Below are 10,000 nucleotides of genomic sequence, written 5' to 3' on the forward strand. Positions count from 1 at the left end.
AGAAGTTCAAGAGCATGTCCATCAGTTGCTGACATGATTTTAAACATGTTACTTTTCAACCACTTTCAACCTGGCATCCCTATTTGGGGCATGTCATTAATATAGGCGAACATTTTCAAAACTTTTCAAAACTATATTTAAAAAAAGTGAAAATAGCAGATGTCTATGTGAGCTATTTTTGCTATTCGTCACACAACGAGGTATACTTAAGTGGTTAAGAGTAACTTGGATTCATTACATCATACGCTCCTTTTGATGAAAGTCATTAGCTTGAGTGCATGTTGAGATTAAGTGTTAGACATTGTAAAGGTTCTCTACCTTGATTCTATCAGACATCCATTTTACCTTGATATACATGTATTACACCTGCCACACTGCAGCCTATTTGTTTCTTAGATGTTGTACTGAAATTTGTATTTTGTCATGCAAAACCCATTGCTTTCAGACAGGAGCTAAAGACTGTGATAGGCTATTGCCGCAGCCTGCAACAAGCACCTGGTATAAAAGCGTTACTTCTGTGATGGCCTACATAATAGAGTCAGCAAATGTAATTTGTGACATTCGCATCACATAAGCAAAAAGCCCTTGCAAGTTGGCTTGCTGTGGTGCATGTTATCAGTCATACGTATGAATAAAATAAATAGGAAGAATACAATTATTGAACAAAGCAATAAGGCAAATGACAACATACATTTTACATCTGAACCATGATTGTTGTGACTCATTAGTAGATTGTTCTTTTGTTGGGATTTAATGCAGGTTTCTGTTTTGTTGCTGCTCTCTTTCTCCCCCCCCCCCCCTCTCTCTCTCTCTCTCTCTCTCTCTCTCTCTCTCTCTCTCTCACCCTCTCTCTCTCTCTGTTCCTTGCTTTCTCTGTTTTCAGGGTAGGGAAAATCATATTAGTGTTAGCAGGTAAAAGTTCTTAGTGAGTATTACCTGAGATCAAAGGTCGTTATCTGATCAGAGTAGGTCACATGGAACAAAGACCTCTCCCCTTCCTTCAGCCACCTGCCCCCCTTCCTTCAGCCACCTGCCCTGCCTGCCCAATGGATATGAAGTTACTGTAAGTGCAACTTTTACAGCTCTCTCTCTCTCTCTCTCTCTCTCTCTCTCTCTCTCTCTCTCTCTCTCTCTCTCTCTCTCTCTCCCCCTCTCTCTCTCTCTCTCTCTCTCTCTCTCTCTCTCTGTCTCCAAGTAGGATTGTTTAAGCTGGTATGCAGAACTTTGTATGCATGTAATTGCACATCTGTGTGTGTGTGTGTGTGTGTGTGTGTGTGTGTGTGTGTGTGTGTGTGTGTGTGTGTGTGTGTGTGTGTGTGTGTGTGTGTGTGTGTGTGTGTGTGTGTGTGTGTGTGTGTGTGTGTGTGTGTGTGTGTGTGTGTGTGTGTGTGTGTGTGTGGGTGTGTGTGAGCTCAACCAGGAGCTAGGGGTCGACAGATGCTCCTTCTCAGTGAAAACAATGAATTACTTATAGGCTGTTAAGCCAAACAGGGCTGCACTGAGCGCTGGTTTACCCAACACTGATAGGGCCATCTGCTGAGGTGACTCCAGTCTACTCCACTGCGCTTTACAGACAGGTAACCGGACGCTTATCGTCAGGCTGTGGGGGCCCTACTGCTGATTAAAAACATCAGGACCTCCGCGATTGTGTGTGTGTGTGTGTGTGTGTGTGTGTGTGTATGTGTGTGTGTGTGTGTGTGTGTGTGTGTGTGTGTGTGTGTGTGTGTGTGTGTGTGTGTGTGTGTGTGTGTGTGTGTGTGTGTGTGTGTGTGTGTGTGTGTGTGTGTGTGTGTGTGTGTGTGTGTGTGTGTGTGTGTGTGTGTGTGTGTGTGTGTGTGTGATTTTAAGTGGTTGCAGTCCTTACAGGACCCATAGCCTGAAGAAGATGTAGCCAAGCTCAGCACATCCAGCCGTATCTAATAATATACCAAAGGTTCAAATTCAGTGATACTGGAACGGTAACACTTTACTTCAGTCGATGTACATGAGGCACAGTTGTGGAAAAAGTACTCAAATATTTTACTTAAGTAAAAGTATCAATACTGCAATCTAGAAGTACTCTGTTACAAGTAAAAGTCCGGGATTAAGACTTCACTTGAGTAAAAGTACAAAAGTATTGGTATCAAAATGTACTTAATACCAAAAGTAAAAGTACGAAATGTTTGAAAATAGCAGATTTACAAGCTCACAACGTTGTGAGCTTGTAGATCGTCTATTTTCAAATTGCCTCTGTATAATATAGGGCTAAAGTGGTTAATGTATGTTTTATAACCTAATAATTTATTATCTGCAATGTAACCAGTAACTTAAGTTTTCAAATAATTGTAGTGGAGTAAAAGTACAATATTTGCCTCTGAGATGTAGTGGAGTAGAAGTAAAAGTTTTGAAAAGTGGAAATACCCCTGTAAAGTAGAAATACCTCAAAATTATACTTAAGTAAAGTACTTGAGTAAATGTACTCAGTTACTTTACACCACTGATGAGGCATAACACATAACCATTGTATCAACCCTATTATAATATTCATTATAGCATTATAAATCCTCCTAAGTCTAGTATAACCTTGTCATGTTGCTAGACATATTTACCACAACACCCACTATATAAATATTTCTTAATAAGTATTAAAGTTATATGTTTGGCTTGAATGTTGTTGTTTTTTTCATCTTTTCTCATCTCCTGTCAATATACTATTGTACCTTATTAATCAAGCAATTGCTTACACTGATTTAAAGTATTATATGAATGTACTGAAATGTATTTAGAAATGTAACAACATGCTGTCGGTCCATTATTTTGGAAAATAGCACAAATGGTGACAACATACATTTGTAAAGATAGTCCTGATGTTTACAATCTAATATTTAAATGATAATATAATATATAAATGATAATATAATCTGAAATGTTGCAATTTCACAAATGTTAAATGATCACTAGTAAGTATAATTCATGATGAGTTAGCCCATTGATGCAATAATGTAACTCTAGATGTGACACATATATTTTAGAAAATCTGTTCTTTCAAAAGAGCCTCACAAAAGAAGCCTGTGTACAGTCAAATTGTGAACGTTGATTTAATTTCAGAGTTCAGAGTTCAGTTCATTCATTTATAATTGGATTTGACTCTGTAACATGCTACTAGTATTAATAACTGTGCCAAGAGCTCTCACTCAGGTTGATTACTGGCAGCCTTGTAGTGGATATATTTATGGGACAGCTGGCTGTGTTTTACTTTCCTTAACCACATGAAACCTAGCATCCCTATTCTGGGCACATCGTAATAGGCAAACATTCAGCAAAAATAGGCAAACATTCGCAAATCTATGAATAAACTAGAAAAAGTGCTCCTCGGAGCACAGGTCTCCGCCAGGTCAGGTATGTTATTGTGGCCTCCTGGTGGCGCTATAATAGGCCAATGTGAAAAGGGTGCCATTTCTTCTTAGGCCTTTCATCGCAATCGGACACTGCATTCATGATTTGAGGCATTTTGTTCCAAAAATGTGTTTTGCTAAATTAGACCTGCTGGTGCCGCTATAACAGGCCAATGTGAAAAAGGGTGGCATTTCTTCCTTGGCCTAGTGGGAATGTGTTTGTGAAATTTCACGGAAATCGCAAGCCGTGTTCATGATTTGAGGCATTTTGTTCAAAACGGACCAATCCTGCAAATTTTGGAAGCCAACCTTAGCCAATGAGGATGGAATATGGGAAATCGGATAGATCGGTGTTGATCACATGACTATAGAGATACTGTGTACCGATTTGCATGACGTTTGGATTAAATCTGTAGGAGTAATATAAAAACATGGGTTTTGCACAAATCGGCCTCCAGGTGGCGCTATAACAGGCCCATGTGAAAAAGTTGAGGCAGAGGTTCTGAATTGGCATCCAGGGAGTGTGTGTGCACAGTTTCGCAGCGACCGGGCCAACGGTGCCGGAGATTAGCTGGTAACACACAGACAGGACACACACACACGGACGGACGGACGGAGGGTAAAACATACTCTCTCGCCATGCCTTTCGGCCTGGCGGAGACAAAAATGTGCGTTGAGAGCTTGTACAGTAGATCGCCTATTTTAGACAAAGATATTTGGTGTAGAGGGAAAAAAGGAGGGGACCAAGTATAGGCCCCCGAGGGACCACAGTCAACTAAATATACTATGGTGGTTACCGGTAAGTGGTTAAATTGCTTGCTATTGTATTTTATAGTTTGTTTGTATGTGTATTTTCTATGGGCACTGCATTTGTCTTTAGTTGATGATACAAAGGGAGTACAGTACATCATCTTTTAAGCATTAGGGAAGAGACAGACAGACTGTGTGCCTCCTGAGGAAGCCAAAGACCTTTAAAGTGTGCAGCAGGCTACTGAGGATGTTCTATCAGTCTGTGGGAGCCAGCTTTCTGTTAGTGGCATGCTGAGGAGATGGCACCAAGGCCCCGGAGCTGTACAAGCTCAATAAGATCATAAAGAAGACCAGCTCTGTTGTTCACCTAAGCTGAACGGGCTGAAGGTAGTTGCAGAGGGGAGGATGAGGGACAAACTCCATGCTGGAAAACCCCTCCCATCCACTTGATGAGCTGCGGAAGAGGGTGAGCAGTGAGCACCTTCAGCCTGTCAGAGTCTCACTTTACCTCAGATCAAAACGGAGCGGTACAGCCTGTACAATGTGTGAGAACTCCCTCCTTTTCTAGGCTGCATGCTGTTCAGGGATCTGCCATGACAATAGTCACACCAAAAATTATAATAATTTACACACATAGGTGGCAAATACAGCAGTGTTACAGCAGTGTCTAACATATCAAATGGCTATAACTCGGTGACCATTGCGCTGATCAGTACAATATAGCAATTACCATTTTCTGAATTTGTGAGAAAAAAAGCAGTACCTCTCTCAGCAGCACACACAAATAATGAATCAAACTTAAGTTAAGGATGAATTTATTTTAGTGCAATAAATAAATAATCTTGGCCAATAAGAATACAGAATCTCCCCCAAAAGACACAGATGTCTAAAAACTGTACTCACAAGAGTCAGAGGAGAACAGGGTGAAATCAGCTGGAGCAGTGCAGGTGGTGCATCAAGGCCACTTTGTGAAGGGCATATGGCCAAATATGAGAATGGGAATGGAGGCCAATGCCTTCATGGCCTCCATGAAATTCCTGCCCTGGTTGTTACAATTGTTGTTGTTGTTATTATTCTTGTTGCTGCTGTTCATCTTTTGACCCCCACCCATAGACAGAGGCAGGCCTCTGTCTATGGGTGGGGGTCAAAAGATGAATGTATACTGTACACATATTAAAATATACAGTATACTGTACCATATGTCAAAGTATGGGTGAACCAAGTGTTAATGAACTTGAATAAACTTTAAAGTTTAATGACTAATTAAATAAGCCTTTCTTTATATAGAGCCTTTCAAAACAATAATGCGATAAAAATGGAACAATTATCAAATGATAGATCTGAATAAAGAAAAATGTAATAAACACATAATTATATTTAATAAGAAAATGTGTTATAACATGATTTAAGACAAGGCATGTTTAGACTAGCCGATTAAGTTGTAAGATGGTTTTGTGAACTGAAGATGGAAAATCGGTTAATTCTTACATTTCAAATGTGTAAAAAAATAAAGATGAATTTGCCACATAAAATCAAAGGCACTTACAATGCAATACCGATGTCAGCTTGACAAGGGGGCAGGGCTTGTATGTGCAGACAAAGATCTGGCATCATGTGTAATTAACAGTGTCCAAAGCTCATCCAACACATTTACTGGGTATATTTTTCACAAAACTAGCTGGGGTGTCATGTAATACTAACCCATCTGGAGGTCTTTTGAACTCAATTTGTAGACTTTAAAGCACAGGCCAGGGGAGATGGTCAGGGGCCAGGGCTTAGAATACAACATTTTCACACCACAATGAGGAGAGGCTGAGCTGGCTTTATGCAATGGTAGTCAGCCTTGTGAGGCTCGCAGCAGGCTGCGAGTCTCTCACAATAATTCACCATTTTCACTGCCTTTGTCAAACCACTACAGCCTCACAGAAAAGCTTTGGATTTGGCCTATATTCATCTGAAAAGGAAATATGGACAAACACAGGATATATTCATGTTACCCCCAAAAAAATCCGAAAACAGACATGTGTGAGTGAACATGTGTGTGCACACATGCATGGATGCATGAACACACACACACGCACGCTTCAAACGCTGCACACAAAACACAGAAACAACAAAATATGAGCAGTCTCAAGCACAATAGCATTTGCCACAATGGTTTCTGAGTCAGGGAAATTAGAGCCTACAATGGTACACACAGCACACAATGGCCTGACAAATTGCTCATTGTGTGTGAAAATACATCTATTTCTATCTTTTCTCCTATCACTCTGTCAGGGCAAACCACTGACAGATTGTAGAGTTTGGTAGCAAGCTGTCATCTGTTAAGTGGGTAAAATCTATGTTGAAACTTAACATAATTTTCCAATTTCTTTGTTGAGTTTAGACTTTAAACTAGAGCTGGAAAGTAACAAGGTGAGACTTACAAGTTGTCTGCAAGGTTCATGTGTAATTAAGTGTGTGTGTGTGTGTGTGTGTGTGTGTGTGTGTGTGTGTGTGTGTGTGTGTGTGTGTGTGTGTGTGTGTGTGTGTGTGTGTGTGTGTGTGTGTGTGTGTGTGTGTGTGTGTGTGTGCGCGCGCGCGCGTGCGTGCGTGCAATCACAGGCCGTGAATTTATTTTGTGTTGTTCAGAGGATGTATGTGTGAGTGTATTTTGAGTCATTGATACAGATACAGTAGGCTACACCCAACACATTCTCACTACCAAAGGCATCACATTTTGCAACTGTACACCACATATAACTTTTGCTGTCAGAATGAAATGTATGCCTAATGCAATGCCAATTAGTTGGTACCTATTCACAAATACTATGATTATGTAACAGTTTCTCAAAAACTTAAACCAGGAATATGTCATAATCTGTTGGTATGCCACTTTTCCTGATGCAATAGTTTCTTCATATTTTGTCATGTGTATCAGTTATCTATAGCTTAGTTACCTGATAAGTATTTTGCCACTGCAGTAGCCTACATTCAATAAAAAGCAGTGCAACATCTAACATGCCAAAGCCACTGAGTTCACATAGTGGAGTTGCAACAATGCAAATCTGTCTTAGATGTCTAGACCAAGACCTTTTTTTTTTATTATCCTAATGAAGACCATGAACAAATAATTATATTTTTTAAAAGGATTAAGTAAAAAAATACATACATACATACATACATACATACATAGATAAGTATTAATCTTTTGAGCTGAAATTTTGCTGACACTGGATATGGGTATACATTCAATCTCAGAATAAATCTGAGAATGAACCAAAACAAAAAAATGTACCCTTATTACAGTAAATCTCAATGTTGGCAACTTTGGAAAAACCCCTTGGTCTTGGACCAAGTGATCTGACATCAAGTCACCACTGACTTAGCCTATTATTGCACAGCAGTGAGCTTATCTGACCATATTTGCAAATGATAATGAAATATCTTATAGGAGGACATTTTTGGAGGCACACATGCTACAGTACAAATTGGTAGTGATGTGATAGCTGATTATAAGTGAAATGTCCAAGGCTGAAATCATATTGGTTGTCACAGTGTGAAGTTTGCAGCGAGGCTTACAATCATGCCCCCCACCCCGGCTGTGTGGGGGTGACGTCACGTCCAATTAGGTTGACAGGCCACCTGTTGGACGAATAGGGGGATTTAAAGCAGCGTGTCGTCACCGAGAAGGAGGCTGGGTTGTCTTCAGCTGAGAGACATGCTCCCCCAAAACATCACCGTCCGCGAAGGCTGACAGACGCCTCTCTCTCTAACACCCGCTATCAGGTAGGCTATGTGTGATCCATTCAGGCATGTCGTTTTGATTTCCATTTGAAGAAACAAATAGATTCGCATTCCATGGAAAAGGACGAGCAGGGATGAAGGGGTGGGTTGGAGAAGCTCACTCTCAGCACATTCAGGATTATCAATATGCATTTAAACTGAGGGTTGATTTCCGAATTATTTTGAGATGGATAAACAGAGAAAACGTTCAGGAGATCTATGCTCAGACTCTAAACGGTGTGTTTTGCCCGTAGTCTGATGATCGATGAGTGCATAAAACAAATGAATGATTCAATTAATTATTTAATGAGCTTGACAGAGGGAGGGATCAAAATAACAATTATGGCTATATCCTACTTTGATGGGTTTAGTTGTTCTGTAGGCCTAAGTATTCGTCTTTTTTATATTTCCAGCATTAATCGGGCGGAGGAGCCACAGGACAGATGGCACAAACGGCGGGATCCGGCGTGGCTGATATCAACAGGTAGGCAGTGCTGACAGCTAAAGTTAGACCATGACACCGAGACAAGAGGACAGATAATAAAGATAGGCCTACCTCAGATTAATTCATGGCACTGTTTACTTTGTTATGTAGGCCAACATGAAGACAAGCCAGCAGTTTAGCCTGCAGCATAATTTCTAGAGACCAAAGGTTAACCCAGTGGTTCTCAACCTTTTAAGCCTGACCCCCTAAAACCATCATATTTGAACTGGGGACCCCCCACCCTGACAAGCATTTAAATTGTAGGAAAACTAGGAATTGAGGCATTCGATTTTGCTTGACTCGGTTCCACATAAATATTGTGAAAATAACAGATCTACAAGCTCACAATGCCTCCTTGTGAGGCGTTGAGAGCTTGTAGATCTTTTTCTTATGTTATTTGACAAATTGTTTGACCAGTTTTTTTTATAGCAGTTTGTTGATTCATTTCGATGCAGTAATGTTATTTTTCTTTTCTTTGTTTTTGAGGTATTAAAAACGTCTTAAAAGTCCTTAAATTGTCACTTCACTGTTATCTGGGGATCTCCAAAAAATCATGTGGGGACCCCCCAGGGGATCCTGACCCACACGTTGAGAACCGCTAGGTTAACCTACATGTCCTAGCAAGACTTTCTAGCGCTCACCTTCGTTTTTGTCAGTCTTGCGTCTTGCCTGTCATGACAGCCTGTGTAGTATGTGTATTGCATTGTATCGATCTAGATGCAGATGGTAATTTCACAATTCACATAATGGCATCATAATTAATATATATATATGATATATATAATAAAGCTCTTTATCTCAGGTTCCATGACAAAGCTGCAGGTTGGCCATATAAACTCATCTCATTCTTTTCGATTGATAATTAGTCACAGTGCACAGCTTATTTTTGACTTGCTGGGATAAATTGAAAACAGCTCAATGTTTAAACACTCCAGTGCAATCAATAGTTCACTGTCACTCACTGAATGGAGCCATAAAACATCAGATGCACGGCACGCGAGAAAATAAAATAAAATAAAAAGATAACTGTGATAAAGACAAACTTAAAACATTCTTGTTTAAGTGTTACAGAACCAATAGAAAAATGTAGCAGCGAAAAGTCCAAGAAATACTTTTTTTTTTTTTTACTAGTAGGCTAGTCTAACCAATTCGATCCACAGAAGTAAACTACTACAATTTCAGGCTTTAGCTGTAGCACACGTTTATTTTATACAAATGCACTGTCCCTGAAATGAATGTGGACTATACTGTTTTGTACAAACTGCAGTAGCCTAGCCTGCTGCATTTGCAGCATTTACTTTGTAGCCTAATGTATACTCGAGCAGAAAACTGAATAGATATTTCAGCACCGTGGTGGCGGACAGCTCCCAGTCCCGACTAAGTAGCTGCTGTGCTTTGAGCTCCCGGCTGCCCAATCACCCGCAAGCGAGGTCAACTCAGCTGAGATAAAATACGATGTTTATATTATACACTGAATTTAAACTACCTTGCAAGCTTTTTTTTTCATCAACTAAAATTCCTAAATCAAATGTATGTGATGAACAGTGATGTGCCTTTTTCATAATGGCAGCATGTTAATGTTATTGAAAACGCTGCTCTTTCTAATCTGTTGATTCATATACTACAA

Source organism: Gymnoscopelus microlampas, assembly GCF_963454915.1.
Source record: "Gymnoscopelus microlampas genome assembly, chromosome: 6".
NCBI classification, from domain to species: Eukaryota; Metazoa; Chordata; class Actinopteri; order Myctophiformes; family Myctophidae; genus Gymnoscopelus; species Gymnoscopelus microlampas.